At 38.8% G+C, this 18680-nt stretch overlaps 1 protein-coding gene across 4 annotated transcripts in view; it reads right to left on the minus strand.

Moving 5' to 3' along the window:
- CLSTN2 (calsyntenin 2) overlaps window positions 1-18680 on the minus strand; it is a 353548-nt gene that overhangs the window by 202512 nt on the left and 132356 nt on the right. The window lies entirely within an intron of this gene.

Here is an 18680-nt window from a genome sequence, read left to right on the forward strand (position 1 = left end):
TAAGATTATATAAAGGTACAAAGTTTATTGGCTGTGTGAAAATGTCACTTTAAAACAAAAGAGAAAGAAAAGCAGTATGTTTAAAGGTACTCCTCAGTAACTTTCAAGTACTACGGAAGTTCACCTTGCCAACCCCTGAAAGGTCTCCAGGTAAAGAACTACTAAGATCTTGTCGTGGTTGCGGGGGGAGGTCAATTTTTCCAGGGGGATGTGGGCAGGCCAATCAGTGATCAGCTTTTCTGCTGGCACCTGGATTGGTCACTCAGAAGTTTAGACACGCCTCTGAGGACACAAAGAGTTAAAAGCAAGACTCTAAGGGGGTTCGGCCTCTTTTAGATTCCGCTTTCAGCAGAGAGACTCTCAGGCCTCCTTCCCCTGCCCAGCCACAAGGCTGGGTGGGGGAGGGGAAACACGTGGTCAGGCTCAGGTAAGCCGGAGCCCCGGGGGGGGGAGAAGAGAAGGGACAGGACTGGAACTGAGCTGCCCCGTCCAGGATGGAGGGGTGGAAAACTGTGGAAGTGCCTTCTGTGTGTGCTCACCCCCCTCCACCCCCAAACTCGGGGAGAAGGTGCCCAGCCACTTGGGAGTTACCGAGCCTGGGAGTGCCTGAGCCTGCACCCTGCTGGGAGCCAGAAACTGTTAACCCTTGCTTGGCAGAAAGAAACTTTTCTTAGACATTGATTCTCATGACTAGTAGTTTCAGAGGAGAGAGGGAAGTGGCCTGGGACTGAGATGATAAAGCACGATTGGAAGGAACCTGATGGGCAAAGAATGAGAGGAGTAGCTTTTTGAGCTGGAGTTTTCTTGCATATTGTCAGCCATGGACTGAACTTAAGTCTCTTTTGAACATAAACTGCATTTTGGGTAGATACAGACGCCCTTGCTTTTGCTACAGTGACTGTCACTTGAAGAGTGGAGTGAGCAGAGAAGAGAGGGGGAGGGTGAGGTGGTGCCCTCTGCCCTCAGGGCAGACCTGCTCCTGGAACCCCGGCCCCTGGGTAAAAAGGGGAGAGCTCGGCATGCAAGCATCCTTAAAAGAGCCCTGTATGCAGCTTTAGACTATGGACAGCAGTGAGAGCGCTGGACATAGGAAAAAGAGAGAGTCACCCTGGCAGACTTCTCTGGGCGGTGCCAGGGGTGACATAGAAACACATAAGGGGTGGACCCATGTTTTCTGAGGAACAGTCTGTGGTGCGAGAGAGACTCCTCTCTCCCTTGCTGAACTGAAGATTGGTTTTTTTTTGAGTGGTGATTGTTTGATCTAAAACCCAAAGGTTTGGTCTGTGAAGAGTAATGTGGGGGGGGTGGAAACTGGGAGAAGAAATGTTCTGAGAAGTTTTTATTTCTGTCTCTGTGCGTGTTTAAGAGGTTTTTTTTGTCTCTGTTCTTATGTAATGTAATAAAGTTTTGGTGGGGTTTTTTTTTGTTTGTTTTCAAGATCTAAGCCTGCTCTGCTCTGTTCCTGATCACATCCCACAGTAGTTGTTAAGGAAAAAACATATATTCATGGGTGCATTAACATCTGGCCAGTGCCAACCCATGACAGATCTCAGTATAAAAGCAAAGGAATCAGTATCTTAAGCTTTGGTATTTTTTCATTCCAGCAAAGTGATTCCAATATGATCTGAGCATTTATTTATATATCTACATGAATGTTAAAAAAGAGAGACCAACCTACAATGAAGTTGAGATATAAAATGTCTGTACTCAGACACTAAAAGATAAAAAAATGGTATAGCGAAACTCTGTGTGTTTAAAGCTTCTCCTCTGTTTTAAGGCATTTATTATTATCCATTATTCACTTATTTCCAGCACCATTGGATATATTCAGGATCCTTATTCAAATTAAGAATGCTAATCATACTGAATTTTGAGTAATACTTTTCAGGGTTTATTCTGATGATGGTTATTTTCCTATGTTGGCAGCTTGATCGATATTGCCTTGCACATTTAAGTAAAATAATTAACTGATTTTCCTCCACTCTGGAAGTAGTTTTGTTTATATGCTTGCTCCCCCCAAATCGTAGCCATAAATGGAAGCATTCCATTTATCAAAAAGATTGGCCACCGTGAATTGTAAAATTAAATATTTAGACATCTTCGTAGGATGGATTAAATGTCAACTGTGTCATCTAATACCAGGAAATATCTATTAAAAATACATTTGATAGTAGATATTTTCTCATAACACTAAAAGCTGGGAAACAAAAAATTCTTAGAGTATTGCCAAATTGAAAACCATGCATAATTCAGCACTCAAATTGAATTTTAATCTTTTCATAATGCTTGGGGAAATATTTTATACTTATGAAAACTAGGGGAGATAAAGAACATTACAAACCAAATAAGTGGTTTTATGTTCAGGCAGAAATGATACAATAGCTAATAGAAATAGGCTATTTGAAGCAGTGAGAGTAATAGGAAGCACCCTGGACATTACAGGTTCACATGTAAGTTCACATGACTGTTGAAGGAAATTAAAAAGTATGGTATGAGGAACTCAGGGAACTTCTCCTAAAAAGGAACAGAGGAGAAGCTGAAAGCAGCAGCTCCCATCCGCAGAGGCTGCTGCACTTTGCTCTGATGATGCTTAGAGTGCTCCCTTGGGACAATTCCCCCCCTGCACTGGGTTATTGCTGCCTCCTCATGTGCCCATGGGCACAAACCACTGCTCTTCAGTAAAATCCTGTTTGTCTTCTACACCCAAGGGCTAAGGGATTCTCTGCCTGAAAGCTGGGAGGGGTAGCACTTCCAAAATCACTGCCTTTTGCACTGGTGGAAGAATCATCACCACCACCAAAGCAACTGAACATCATTACAGCTGGTGTCAGCACCAAGAAGAATTCAACAGAAAGAACCAGCACTAGAATGGCATTCCCACTGTGAAAACACAGAGTTTCTTTAGGGATGTAATAGAGATGCTTTTCTCAAATTTCCAGCTACTGATTCCCTCACATGAGCCAAACTCCCACAGAACCATCCCAGGATACTTGCAAAGGACTATTGAACTCTTGAGTAATCCCTCACAGCTGGTTCAGTAAGTCTACAAAAAGATATTTGTAGAAAGAAAAAAAACCCAGCAGTTTCACTACCCCATCCCCTTCGAAACACTGGGAAAACACCTGCTCTAAAGGACCTTCTTTTCCTGTTCCTACTCAATTTTTGTAACTTGGACTTTATTCTCATTCCCTTAGGTACCTTGGTACTGTAGTCTTGGGGTTATATCCAAAGCAATTCCTCAACATGTGGGGAAATCTGTAGCAGCAGGGAGAGCATCAACCTCCTCTGCAAAGTTCAGGTGTCTTTGAGGACTCTGATGTGCAAATGAACTTTTTGTATAAGTTGAGTCTTTGGGAACAGCTGGGAACTCTGTCCCTCTGTGCCCCACAGGGCTGAGCTAAGCACTGAAATACTGGTTTGTAGTGAACAATGAACTTCCAAACCAGGAGAACTATTTCATTTACAGTGCCCAAGATTTCCATGCCATGAAGTTCCCACTCATCCTGATGCAAAACCCAGGTCAGATTTTCTTGGATATTAATGCTGGCTGCAGCAGATGGTTGCACACTTAGAATTACTAATTAGTCATGAGAAAGAAACACAGAGGGGGGAAAAGAAGAAGAAGAAAAAAAAAAAGAAAAAATAATAAAAAGGTTGTTTCTCTTTTACTGTTATTCTTGCTCACTTTCAGCCACACTGAAGCTCCTGGTCTTCTGGCAGTGATAAAGATTGGCTGATTTTCTGCAGCAGTTGATTCATTTTGCTTTATAGGTAACTGGATTTTGTTTGATAGCCAATTTTTCAATTCTTGAAGGGCTAGAAATTAGGAAGATAAGGTCCATCAGGAAGGTTAGTCTCTATTTGCTGAGCACAGGAAGAAGGTTATGCATTAGAAATATAGCATTTTTACAGGGGAGACTGGGAAACAAGCCAAGGAACTGCTGTAAACATTTCACTGAAAGAAATGAAAAGTAGATCCAGGACTGGAGTCATCATTAACAGAGCAGTGGGTTCAAACAGCTCTTTAATATTTAATTCTGTATGTATAATTTTTAATCCATTACACTTTTGATATTTGCAGATCTAACAGTCATTTATTTGCTGGAATAACATGGCCATAATAATGAAATAAAAGATGCAGTGCTATTCCAAGAAAACCAGAGAGGCAGGGAAGGTGGTTGGGAATTTTGGCTCAGATGGAATTCTTGGCTGTTCCTATTTCTCAGTAGCAGGTGGATGGTCAGTTTTCCCCAAACAGCACTATTTTGTGCCACACACTTCATACAGACCAAAAATGAACACTGACATATTTTATCATTATTGGGTTTTCCTCTTTAGTGTCTAAAACATGGAAACTGTTTTGTTTATCAAGGAATCAATTGCTTCCCCTTTGAAGCCAAGAGACCTGTTATTTAAATCAGCCCCAGAAAACTGAGCCATTGCAGCTGTCCACTCTTTCGAGCAATCAGCTCTATTAACAAGAATAAACTTGAAAATATACATTTCCTACCCTTGTCTCTGAAAAAAAAAGGCTTCACTGATGTCACAAAATGTAGCCTATTAAACTTGTCAATTGAATAGTAAATATGAAGCCATTAAATAATTTTCTGACTATCAGAAATAGCTTCCAAAGGACTTTTAAAAACAAAGCTACTTTCCTGATTAGAAAGGAAAGTAAATGAGTAAAAATTGTTGGGCCAGACTCATACTGCCTTCAGTCTTTTAGCAGAGCAGTGATAACTCATGGTAGATGAAAATCAGACTTATCATTTCAAACTGATCATGTCCATTTTCTTAATAAACCAGAGCTAATCTATTAAGTGCACAAATGGTCTCTGGACTGTTCCAATGCCAAGAATAAATAGAGTGTCTTCATGAAAAGCTTTTTTTTTTCCTTTCTGAAAAACATTCAGAAGGAAGCAGCAGAAAGCAGAAACTGCCAATAGGTGCAGCCCCGACATGAGCAATCCTCCTCAGATGTGTGTCAGTGCAAGTCAAAGGTTCCAATGTCAGTGGTGAGATCATTATTAGATCAGAAATCCTGTGACAATTGCAGTACTGTGTGGCAAGAACCAGGCTATAAATACACACATATTTATTTGTGGTGCAGCAGAAAAGGCAACCTCCATTTAACTTTAAAAGCCTAGAAATTAAATTAAAACTTTATTTCCATTGCCTATGATTAAGACCACTTAGACAGAAATAGACAAAGCCTTTGTGTATAATCTCTTGGACATCTCTGTTGAGTGCACAAATAATGAATAGCTGAGAATTTCTCTGTGCCCTGCAGGAAGGGCTCAGGCCCAGCACATGGACCCTGCAGTTTGCATTTTCTTGACCTGATTGCACTGATTATCTGAAGTAATTTGAGAGACAACAGCACACAAGACTTGTGCCTCTAAGTTCTATTTCAAGTACATACTGTGATAAACAAAATGGCAAGAAATCTAAAATTAAATGCTTATCAAGTGAGACAATTGAAGAATTTGCAATAAGCCATGAAAGGCAAACAGCTCCCTCTCAGGACGGAGCTACATCTTTTGAATGTCCACAGTGAATAAAATTAAATACTCTGAGGGTATTAAGTTGCTAAGATTTTTTCCTGTTCTTTGACCAGTTTGGACAGGATCCTAAAACTGAATCAACCATGCTTTTGGAAAATTGGAGAAGCCACCTTTTCAAACCAAAAGGAAATGCAAGGAAGAAAAAGTTCAAATGAATGTTGGAATATGAAAGAGGAAGGATTGCATACATTACAGTCATCAGGGTTGTACAGGCAACATGAACAGCAGCAATTATATTAATAATAGCCATTTATTTCAACAGATTCCTCCAGTGATGTTCCCTGATTTGATGGACACCAAATGATGAATGATAATCAACCTGTGCACTTCTTAAGTGACTGCCCAAAATATGTCAGATGAAAGAATTAAATTTTGGTTTCTGAAGTTCTCTGGGCTCTAATTTCATCTAAGAACAATTACAGATACATACCATGGCTCAAAGAGGAGATTATATGTATTTATAATTCTTAAATAAGAACAAAATGAACTGAGTGTATTGGAAAACTGGCTGCCAGGCGAGGTGGAAACACCAGCTATCAGATCACAGCCTTAGTCAATTCACAGCCTTAGTATTTGCTGACAACTACTGGAAGAAAGGGAACTCTCCTCTCTTTCCCTCCTTTTCTCAGTTGTTTCCATTGTCATCAGCAAAACAGCACATAGTGGCTTAAGTGCAGAACACTGAAATATTAATTCCTATGCCCTAGTTTTGTGCTCTGTGCATTCTCCTAAAGTGTGATAAGTTACTTTTTTTGGTTGCCTGATAAAAAATTGATCAATTCTGACCAGTGCAAACCTCCTAAAAAGCCTGGTTTTACTCAAGTGGCAACTGAAGAGCCAGCACAATGAGAGCAGCTTTGGTGCATTTAGAAAGCAGAAAACCACAGTGCAATATCACAAAGCCAACAGAGTTTTCAATAAATCATAGTGAAAGATAGCAGTTCCTTCTTCATATGCAAAATACTATTGAGTTTGAACATTTCTCAAGATGAAAATGAACTCAGAATAAATATTATGACTGTAGCAATCACCTGAAAGGCTCAGCATGTCTCTCCTGTGTATTCAGGCTTCTGTTTCCTAGAGTTTATCTACTGACTTATCAATCTCAAAAATTAATAACAAGCCAACATCAGCAGAGTTTATTTCAGCATCTTAAATTACTTCCCATTAGTTTTAGGAAACAATGACTCAGCTTTCTCTTTTTTCATTCAAAGATGAACTTTCATTTTTGAAATATACATTAACTTCTCTTCTGATGTTTGGATTTTTACATCTTTATCATAAGAACGGAGTTCAAAATCTCCCATTTTCATAATAAAAGTATCCCAGAATGAACAAATAAATATTTGATGTTATTTACGTATGATTTAAACTTGCAATCTGAACATAAATCAGACTCTTCTACAAGAGTCAGTTTCAAGGTGAGTGTAGGAATTAACTTCTCCTGCAGAATAGCAATTTCAAAAAGTCCTAGGAAGCTGTATGTTATTTTAAACTTTGTTATTTAAGCAAAGCATTTGTACTTCAGTCCCTTATTCTGGGTCACAGGCCAATTCATACAGAAATTGCACTGTGGGCAAAATGTTTCTGAAAATTGAGAAGAAGTTTAAGGACAGCACAAATCTCAGCCCTGCCTCAGCTGCACCATGGCAGTGCTGTCCTTCCAGGGAGTGTTTGCTGCACACTCCAAAATGCACCAGCCTGGGGCTTGCCTTACCTGTTCATCTCATGCCTCTCCTCCAGTGTTATTTCAAACTTCAGCAAACCTTCATGTGCTGAGGCAGCTTAAGACATGGCGAAAGAATCAACAACATATTTTAGGATGGTCTATAGCTTTCTGACTCAAGGGTTTATTTAATACATTTAATTACAACAAATACATTTTCAGAATTATTTATTTTGGAGTTTTTTACTCCAAAAATTTTCTTGCTATTCTGAGAAACTGTCCTTTTTTCTTTATTTTTCACCTCTCAGGAAGTCAGGCCACCACCTCTACACCTGCAGTCACAGCATCAGGACAGACACACGTGGAAGTGTTCATCCCCAAGTGTCCATTCCCTCTCTGCTATGAAAATAACATGATATTGAAATAAAAAAGTTAAAAATAAATCAGCACAGTGGTGGGGGGGAGGGGGGTATTTCTATATATAGTTCTCAACAAAGCCACAGTCAATGGCAAGAAAATTTTTTACCAAATTAAATTTTCCCTTAACGTAAAACCCCACCAAGCAAATGAATTACATGGGGAATGGAAAAAGCCATGATTTTTCTGCTGTGCTTTCACATGTAGCATAGAAAAGCGCTTTGCAGTAAACAGTAGGCAGGGCCTGCTACTTCAATCTTGCAGATTAAAGCAAAAGACTGTTTTGTTTTCAGCCCCACACCCAGCAGCCCCTGGCTCCTGCAGTGCCACTGATAATCTGCCATATGTGGCACATCCTATAGCAGCACCCCCAGAGAGATGGACAGAAATCAACATGGTTGTGTTTTGTAAAAGGGCACTGAAAAACTAACAGATGGCAACAGCTGGGGCAAATTTCATTCAAGGAAGCACTTTTTAATCAAAAATTTTATACCAAGCATATGGGGCTTTTCATTGCACATGACTTCTCTTTCATTGCACATGATTTCTCTTTCATTGCACATGATTCCCACTGCCTTTGATGGTGCTGTTTTACCAGGCACTCCCACACAGAAGCTCCCACACACAAGGACAGCACTGAGGCAGAAATGGGCACACATCCATTTGAGCCAACTGAGCTGCAGAATTGTGCCCTTTGCTCTGCCCAGCTTTAGTGAAGTGCTGCAGAGGTGAAGCCCTGGGAGAAGGGGCCATGCAGAAAAACAGCTCCCAGCTCCAGGCAAGCTGCCAGTGGGGATGTAGAAGCTTTGCAGTCCTGAATAATGTATTCTAGTCCAAAAGCATGTAAAAGCTGAAGTTAAATCGCTGTCATCTTTTCAATTCTAGCATGCCTATTAATTACAGTGGTATATTGAATTTCATTTCTGTACTCTGGATTCCACACCACATACAACGCTTCTGTTCCTACCTTCATTCATGACTTTTTTCATTAGCACACCTGGAAGCTCTCCAAGGCAGGCAGCAGTAAGGAGCAGAAGCCTTGTCAGAAATATCCATTAAATCTGTCACAGGCACTAACAAATCAATCAAGTACCAATGAGCCTTTCAGAAATTTTTTTGAGCAGCTGGTTAAAGAGACCCACCTGACTTGAAAACCTTTCAACAGCAACAAAATACACTAGGCCTGACATTGTGGTTATTATACCCACTGCTGCAGAATCATAGTTACTTAATTTTCTTTGTCATGTGACAGAAATAAGTTAATTTTAAATGCCTGAACTAAATTTAAATGTAATTATTAAATAATTTTAAAGGAAATTATTACATTTTGTAATATTTATAAAAAACTTTACATTAGGTTTTTTTTATGGAGATGAATTGCTATCACAGGATGGCAATTGCTCTCACTTGTTAATCCAAATTGTTTTTCTGTTCTTTTAAACTTTATAGAAAGAGCAAGTGAGTTAGAGTACCTCATGATTTTTAAAAAACAAGAAAATACTAAAAATTTAATAGTTACATTTTTAAAGATAATGTAGGTTTGTTTTGTAGTCTGTTTATGTATCATGGTAATTGCACACCTACTAACTGGAGTCAAAGTCAATGAAGTAACTAAAAATCAATCACTTCCAAGAACTAATTCTTTTTCTCTCAATCTTTGTATAATCTTCTAAACTTCACATAGGAGATGGTGCTGTAAGTGAGGGAAACTGGCCTATGATGTGAAATACTTTATTACAAAAACAGTGTAAGGCAAGTGTTTGTGTGGATACAAGCCAGCATATGCTGGTTAATTGTGTCCAAAAGCTGCTATCACACAAGAGAAGTTTCACAACAGTGTGCATTATAAATGCCTGTAACATACCTATCTATGTTCATACCTACCAATATTTTATCTATTCACACCCTCCTGTGTTTTCAGTAAGCCCAGAATGTCTCAGAGTCGTGGAAGGGGATGACAAAGAAATCAATGAAATCCTTGAGACTGACACAAGACATTGGGGGGGAGGAGGAGAGCAGGAATCTCAGAGTGGCATTCTCACACAGCTCTCCAAGGAAAGGGTCATGGCACCCAGGAGATGACAGGAGCTGTGTGGATGGGATTTGGTACCCATTTTATCACTTAATCAGCCCAGCATGACCTCCTTAATCAAATTGGCCTGAGCCAATTAGCTGGGCAGCTGCAGTGTTTGGCACCAGGGCAGGAGCAGAGACCCTGTCGAGCCTGGGAGTCCCTGGGAGTGGCAGAGTGTGTGATACTGCAAAAACCTAACACAAATGATATATTATTTTCTCAAAACATTCTGAACTCCACTATGTTTATGTTCACACCCTCACCTATGATGGAGGCAACAAACCAAAAAAAAAAAAAAAATATTGCCTCCACTGGCCTTTCTACACTGTCTTTCAGTCTGAGAAACAAGAGTCACCCTGACATCAGACAACATTTAAAACAATCCAAAGACTTGTTCCATTTAATACAGAGCATTGGACTTCATTTAGAAATTGAGAGGTTGTTTCCAAATTACTGAACAAAACTGGTACGTGCCAGTCTGGTGTCATTGTTATACGCCCTATAAACACACCTGTATCATAAATGGTTATGGAACAGAACACTGCTGAGAACAGCAAATCCTTTGTGCTGGGGCTGAGATGTCCTGTGCTCCACAGTCACTGAGATAAAAGCACTTGGGAGAGGTTTTTTTTATAACCTAAACACACAGAAAAAAGGACAGTGGAGGAAACCACAGGCCAGGAGAACAAATTGGTTTGATCCATTTCCCATAGCCAGAAACAGGAGAACTGAGCAGAAAATCAATGACCTAAACTACCTGTCCAGAGTTTGAATTCATTATATTCTCCTTCCCCTTCTTGCTTCATAAATAGCATCACATGCACTTTTTAGGTGGCCCTAGCAAGCAAAGGGATAAACAGCACCTTCAGGCTATTGGGAATGTTTGTTCTTGTCCAGAAGAATATTTTTTTTCAGCTGAGTGGAAAGAAGCAGGTTTAGAGAAACAGGGGGGTTCTTTTCTATTCTTTCCGCAATAGAATTGTTGACCAATAAGCACGAGGAGCTCTAAAGAATAAATAATTACCTATTCAGGCTGTTCTTTTAAAATGTTTTCAGTATTTAGAAACCATCACAACCAAGTGACATGTCCTTGCTGCTTTACACTAGTTCAGGTAGTTCTATTCTGAGAAACACATTTTAAAGCTTTTTGATTTTATTTTTAAAGTAAGCTGGAAACCTGCAGCACCAGTTTTGTTGGTAAACTTTTAAGTGGTTAATATTCCAATTCCACTTGTTGCATTACTAACACCTCCTGGTATTAGAAATTAGTTTTCTAAGTCTGTATAAAGAATGCTGCATGCTTTTACAAGCAGTCTTTTTTTGATTTTCATCATCATTCGCCTAAGGACAACACAGGAACTCACACATGAAAGGAAATATTTATGTAAAAGAGAGAGATGTAATTCAATTAATGGGTGGACCACAGATGGAATGGAAGTGTGATGAAATATATTAAAATGGAATTTGCATAATTTGACTCAGTTTCTTTCTTCCTTTGAGTTCTCACACTGCTTCTTCAGCCCTCTCTCTGAGGATCCCTCCTGTTATTGCAGCATTGGAAGTAAAGATAGGTGCAGATTTTGGATTCTCAGGTTCACACACACTAGAGAGCAGAATTGAGCAGCTCAAGTTTACTACTTCTTGAATATCAAATAATGAAGAGAATCAAACTACACAGCAAGAGACAACGTCCCAGGGTATCATTCTTGTTTGCTTCAACTGATTCACTGTAAACCTTCATGGCTTGGAGTTAGGCTTGCTAGCACAGTTTTTAAAATAATTTCATTTATATTAATACATGTTAGAAAACATTCATTTCTACCAAATTTTAAAAACGTAAGCAGTTATGATTTCCACTGCAATCTTAATGATGAGGGATAAGAGGAGTTTTACGGTTTTCAGCTGCTCACACTTATTTTAATATATGAGCCTGTTCAGACCTCAGGTAACACTCCATATATCACTCAAACCATAAGAAGAGAACTATTCCTCATCCTTTTTACCAAACAGATGAGTTTCCTATGCTGTCCATCCTGTGACTTTCAGAAGTTGAAATCCTTGATGAACCATTTCTGATTTTAGAGAATGTCTAAAAAGTATAGAAACCACACTTAACTCCATAGCAAAAATCACATCTCAAAAGCAAGTTATAGTCTTAATCCACACTAAAGTGTTTCATTGCAGAAAAGAAATTTCTTAAAATAGTATCTCAACAAAATAAATTACTTTCTGCAGCTTTTAAAATATTTCATTGAAATAAATGACTTCGTATTTCAGCTGCAGATTCAAGCACATTATTCACAGTGTATTTTTTAATTATAAGCAATGGCTCTCATACAGCAAGGCTTCATTAGTTTCAAAGGAGTGTGATAAAAAAATTTACATCCATCCTCAGGCCATAAAAGCAGAAACAAATTTTTGGGCCTATAGGCTTAGTGGTTCCAGTATTCAGCACTCACGTTTCTCTCTTCTGTTTTGAATAGCCCAAAATTTTAACAGCTCTCACTATTTTCTGGGCACCTTCAGTGATAACTTGCTTTAGGTAAACAATTTTTTGCTTAAATGGTTATTTAGTACACTTCAGGATTATAAAATGCCAGATTCTCTCCCTGTCCTATTGTCTAGGGTTGCAATCCACTGTAATATCCTGCCCTGTTTTTCTAAAGATCAAGTCCTGTACATAAAAAAACCCTACTCAAAACCAGTTCAAATGTATCTCAAGTAACTATTTCCTGTAAGAAGTTTTAAAAGTACGAGTGAATATCATCAGACTGGAATTACTTGGTTATTTTCCTTGCTTCTTTCCAGCTCCAAGTAATTTAGCATATTTAGGCGTAATGAAGTATCTCAGTGTTCCCATTCATTACTGCTTTTATCTGTCAGGAGGAATTGCATTCACTCCTATGCATGTAATTCTTATTTTCTCCCTAGCCCCTTCCTCCTGCAATGAAGCAGCCTCTAGAAGCTCAGCAGCCACTAGAAGCTCCATCAGAACAGTTCAAACCCTTGAGCCTTTTGTCTTCTTTGGACACACTGATGTCACCTACTATTACTTCACAGCTGCAAAAATTACTAAGAAAGAAAATAACCAAACGTCAAAGCCCTCACATCCCTCATCTTTGAGCTTCAGGGACTAACAGAGGTCACTGTGAGAGTGATTGGTTTTTTGGTGCATTCTAAATCTGAAACCTGAGCGTGTTTATCACTCTTAACTTTACTGAATGATGAGCAGCATCCCTTAAGTCAAAAACAGCATCCCCAGAATTAATTGTGCTATTACTAATCTTTTCTTTTACCTTAGATTAGGATCACTGTGAAGAGATTGGTTTTTTGGCTTTGAAGGCTAAAGTCTTAACTAATTAAGCTATAGTAATAAAAGTAATCTTCAAAGCTAGAAATTAAAAATCATTAAAAAATAGTTATAAACAACTGCAACACTCCATGGCTTTGCCTACACTTCACATTCTTTTATCAACTCATTCTCACAGAGAAATATTTAACACCAATGAATTCTGGGCATCCTAAACTGACTTGTGTTCCAAGTCTGGCTGACAGGGAGTAGAAATGATAATATTCAAAATGACAATTTTAAAATAACTTCTGTACTTTTAATGTTGTACCAAAAGGATAATTGCTGTTATTAATGCCACTGCTTCTCAATACAAACAAACAAGGAGACTGGACAGCTTCACAGTCTGAAGCAGAGAAATGGCATTTTGTGTTCAGCCCCTGAGTGCAAGGGGGCTGACAAGTGCTGGATTGGCTGTGGCGCAGCTGAGAATACACACTCCTCTGAAATGCTAAAATAACAAAGAAGATTTGGAGAATGTGTGGTTACAGTTTGTAGTTTAGTGAATATTCAGGCATCCTTCCTGGCTGGTTTTATTATCTCCTTATTCTTCACAGTGCTTTTAGCACAGCCAAAGTACAGTAAGAGACTGGGACTCCATCTGCCCAGGAGGTGTGAACTGGAACTGCTTCTGAGACACAGATTACTTGTCTGCGGGGAGCCAGACCTCTGATCTTGCTAAGAAAAACTATCTATAAATTTATCAAGAGCATAAAAGTAGCTAGAGATGCAATGAGCCCAGCCCACACTGGTAGTACAATTACCCAGCTCAGCCTCAGTGGGACACAACGCATTCAAATGTGACTTTATCAGCACAGAAATGGGGCCACAGTGACAAGTTTGGCTCTTCTCTTCCAGGGTGAGAAGGGATATCCATCACCTTGCTGCCATGAAAGTTACCTCCTCTCTTTCTGCTTCAGAAAACACCACGAACAGCAGAAACCCCCTCCACACCAGGCTCTTAAAGATGCTCACAGAGCTTTTAGGGAGTAACATAAAAGGCTTCTGCACAAAAATAATGTGCCCTGCCTTATGGATAGGACTAAAACTAATGGGCTAAAACCAGTGTTCAGAAAGTTCAGACCAAGCCTAATGAAAAACCAGGAGCATGGTGAAGTGTGCAATAGATTGCTCAGGGAAGCTGCTGCATCTCTTCCACTAGAGATCTCTAAGATCAGGACAGAAAACTATTTCTCAGGAATGACAAGGGGCCTGCCTTGGGCAGGAGCATGGACTGATGACATCCTGAAGTCTCTTTTCAGATCTATTTTCACACAGCATTGCAGATGGAATGTAGTTGCTGTTATTGGAATGCAGATGTCTCTTCCAAAAGCCTTTCATAATCTCACAGCATTTTGTGAGGGACAGAATCTTGACAAACCAATTCAGTAGATCCCACCTTGCTTCTAGCCAAACCAGCCCTAAGCCTGAAAGTCAAATCCTAGGAGTGGTTACCAGTTTCCCCACTGGAAAGGGAGCTGACTGTTGCATGGCTGCCTGTGCCAGTTGGTGTAAACTGAATTAAAGTTACATTCCTTCTTTTGGGTACATTTCATGTGATTTTTTTAAATAGAGATTGCTCCCATGGATGTCCCTAAATGAGCTAAGTCCACTTTGCACCTATATAATGCTTATGGTTTCTTTGTGGGTTTTGTAGAAGTTTATTTTTGGGGGGGTATTTTTTGGCCAAGGAGAGGGGAGGGGAGGAGGGTCAGGGAATGTCTCTGATATCCTGCAAAAGGCTCCAGAATGTCACAGTGAGTTTAGTTATCTTAAAAGTCAGTTGTATTTCAACACCAGTCTATGAAAATCCTTTTTGGGCTAGGACATGAAAAACAGAAATGTGAAAAACTGCTTATTCTGAATCTTCTCACACTTACAAGCTTATACTGGTATTTTCAAAGTTTTCTTCAAAACTAGGAGACAAAAAATACAATTGCATAAAAAAAAGAGAAAGTGAGGGTATGCTTATACTACGATAATTTTAAGAACCAGGACTTTACATATACTTCAATTATTCACAATAAATTCACTAGATAAAGAGACACCAAAAGCCATTAATTGCGCTCTTGTGAAAGTCTTCATGCTGATCACATTTGACACATTTTCACAGGCACATTTAGTCCTGTTAGTCTCTCCTTAGTCCTTCCTGGAAACACAGACCTGTTGGGAAGGTAACTGCACAGAAAACTTCTTTTTCTCCTGTCATCACCCTTGATGTTAAACATTAGATAGAGGTGAAAAAAGGTGCAGATTACAGTAATTTTCTCCTGTGACCACTCAGTTTTGATGTGTACCATAATGTGTGCACTCCTAGAAGGGGTTGGCAGATTCACCTTAGTAGCCATGATGATAAAAAAGGCAGAGGTATTAGGAAAAATGTTCAAGTTTCTAAAACACTGTGTGGAGTAGGCCTGTCCTACAACATTTAAACTAAAAAAATAACATCATGGGAATGGGTACAGAAAACATATCAAAGCACTCACAGCAGATAAGAATCACTAAATAGCAAATACCTCTTCCCAGCTTAGTTCTGCTTAGTAACAAAGCAGTTACCTGGTGAAAAATTATTTGCCTAGGTGAAAAATGCAAAATGCATGAACTGCCTAGGCACCAGGGCAAGCAGCAAGGAGCAAGGTGCAAACACAAGGACTAAGTTAAGCACATGTCCAAAACAACTACACCCTCACTAGCAACATATAAATATGGAATAAGTAAGTATTAATTAGTAGATAAATGTATTAAATAAATGGGCGTTTCCCAACCATGACCTGTCACTGTGATAAATGCTGTAAATTCCCCTAAACCAGTCACTGATGGAAGACAGGCACTTCAAATGGAAGGCATTGAGAGAAGCAGGAAGATTTCACAGTTCACAGAACAGCCAGCCATGTCTCTGTGCAGGTGTGTCCTGGGAACATCCGCCTGGAAAGTACCTGCCACTGCCTTCTGTTTTGCTTCAGTTCTGGTCCCACACAGCTTCCACCCATCTGTAGTGAATGGGTACATGGCAGCTGGGTTATTGTCTTTTTTGTTTGGTTTGACATGTGCGTTTTGTTTTGGTTTGTTAGAGGGGCTCCTTTGTCTAGAGGTTGTGTGTGTGTGTTTTTAAATTCAAATGCACAGTGGTACTGCTGAAAAAATGTTTATTTCTATAAGGTAACACAAATTCTGATGGAAGAGCCAACAAACCATAGTCTGCCTGTAAACTATTGCAGGGGTTTTTGCAGAGGAAGAAATCACAGAAATTTAGTCTTACTACAGTTACTACAAGGAGATCTCAGCAGACATTTCAGCATAGATCAGAATCTGCCCTGATATGTTCTTGAATCTGGGACCATTAGAAAAACAACCAACCAAAGAAACACGGAGAACTTTCCAAGTACTAGAATTTTTTTCTTCTCCCATAATTCTACAGAATACTGAACATATTAACAAGCTGATGATAAAGGAACTGTTGGAGCTCTGATTCTTTGTTACCATTGAAGACTGATATATTATACAACTGAAATTTCCACATTTAAACAAAATATGGCCATAAAAGATATTCCACATTACCACACTATTAAATGTAAAACTACTGAATATTGTTAGTGTTGTACTTGTATGTTTCAGTTTTCTCCTCCTAAATACACAATGTAAATTGAATTTTCCATAAAAACCTTTAATAAATTAATGATATTATGAAACCAAATAGAAATACTTTATATTAAAGCAAAAAATTACAACAGAAATAGTAAGTTACTCCAACAATTTAAAAATATGGGAGTTTTTTAAAAAAGTGTTTAGAGGTTTCTCCATAAACATAGGGAAGGCAGACCCTTCAAGGGAATGAAGGGTTCAATCAGTACTATAATATTATGCCTGGACTGGAGATCATGAGGCCAAATATTAGCAGGAAATGAACTATTAATATCAGGGAATACACAGAAAGTATTTACCCTTGTAAGAAGCAGATACTTCTCACAATATAAGTACTTCAATAAATGGAGAAGCTAAATTAAAACTACTGTCTAATGTAACCTTTATCACAAAAGCCAGTCTGTCGGTCTAAGTTCAGTATTTCAGAGGATGATTTTCTATATGAAAAGTAAATCACTATTTAATGAAAAAAGTGTTGATTCTCCCAATGTAAAAGCTGAAGAAAATAGTTAGGCTAACGAATTCCCAGTCAGCAGAGTTTGCATTGTCAGTGACAACAGCACATTATTAACATCCCTGGAAGGATCCTAAGGGAATGCAAGCAGAAGAACAAAATCTAAGATGGAACAGCCACAGTGATAGAAAAATTTTTAAAAGGAAAAAAATGACAAGTACATCTTTTCACTAGGAGTTGATCTTCATGCAGCCAAGAGCCACTGGGCACCATGCGCAACCATTTTGATATTAAAATGAGGGCCAATATATAAAAACCATTTGGGATCCTAGGTTTGACAGTATAGGAGCCAATGCCAGTGTAAACATCTGGGAAAAGTGGCTGAGAACAAGTCTTTCAGGATGCTGTAAAATGCTGCCTGGGACAAGCACTTGGACCTCTGCTTCCTGAACATGACAGCTCCCCAAGAACAAGGGTACTCACCTTTACCAGTTCCCTTCCTTAGAAAAGATCAATATTCTTAAGCAATACTGTGGGAAATCAAGGCACAGAAAATTCTCAAAATCTTGTGCATGCAAGACCAAATACAGTAATGAATATAAGGTTTGACCTGAGACCTTGGAAAAGACTTCCAAATTTAGAGACCATAAGCAAAATGGTGGATTTGTAGTTTAGACTACATATGTTTAGAAACATATTAAGCTAGGTAGTGGAAAGTTCTGAAGCTTTAAAGTGTAGTTATAGAAGTAGTTACAGAAATGGTAAAAAGTTTTAAGGTGTAGCAAGTAAGTTTGTGTGTCACTATAGAACTGGAGAAGAAAGCCCACATGTGATACAGTTTTATTAGCTATTGGTGTATCCTTAAAACCCCTTGTAACCTGTGGTCTTGTGGCCACTGACGACGGACCCCTGAGCTCTACAGTCCGTGGTGAAGATGTTCTTACCCTTCATGAGACTGTAGATGAGCAATAAATAATGCTTTGAACATCTCTTGTGGCCTGTCTCACAATACCATCTTTTTAACAACTGCACCATCTTAGAATCTTCAGAGCAGCTATCAAGCTTTACTATTCTCCCTTTTCTTCAAAAAGTATTTTTAATGAAAGAAGGAGTTTAAGAGGAAACTTGCTTGACATCCAGAAGTCCCATATTCTGCTTAAGGGACTCAGGACAGAAAAAGTGTCAGGTGAAATAGATTTAATACAAATGCAAACTTGTATATGACATACATCTATCATACAGCAACCTGAGCACAAATGTTCAAAACCTGCATTAAATTTTCTAACTCTTGACAGTTATAAATTACTTACACAGTAAGATATGATTTGAGCAACTTCAAATATTTGTCACACATTTTGTCCATAGCCAGGGAGCAGAACAGGAAGAGAGAAATCATGGGCTGTTACTGCTGAACAAAATTAATTATGTATTATTACTTTAGGAAAATGCAATGATTCATTTCTATAAAAGCGAATTCAAGTGTAATTGTGTAATTATTGTGTTTTCATTAAAAA

The sequence above is a fragment of the Prinia subflava genome, chromosome 11, assembly GCF_021018805.1.
Source record: "Prinia subflava isolate CZ2003 ecotype Zambia chromosome 11, Cam_Psub_1.2, whole genome shotgun sequence".
Classification (NCBI taxonomy): Eukaryota; Metazoa; Chordata; class Aves; order Passeriformes; family Cisticolidae; genus Prinia; species Prinia subflava.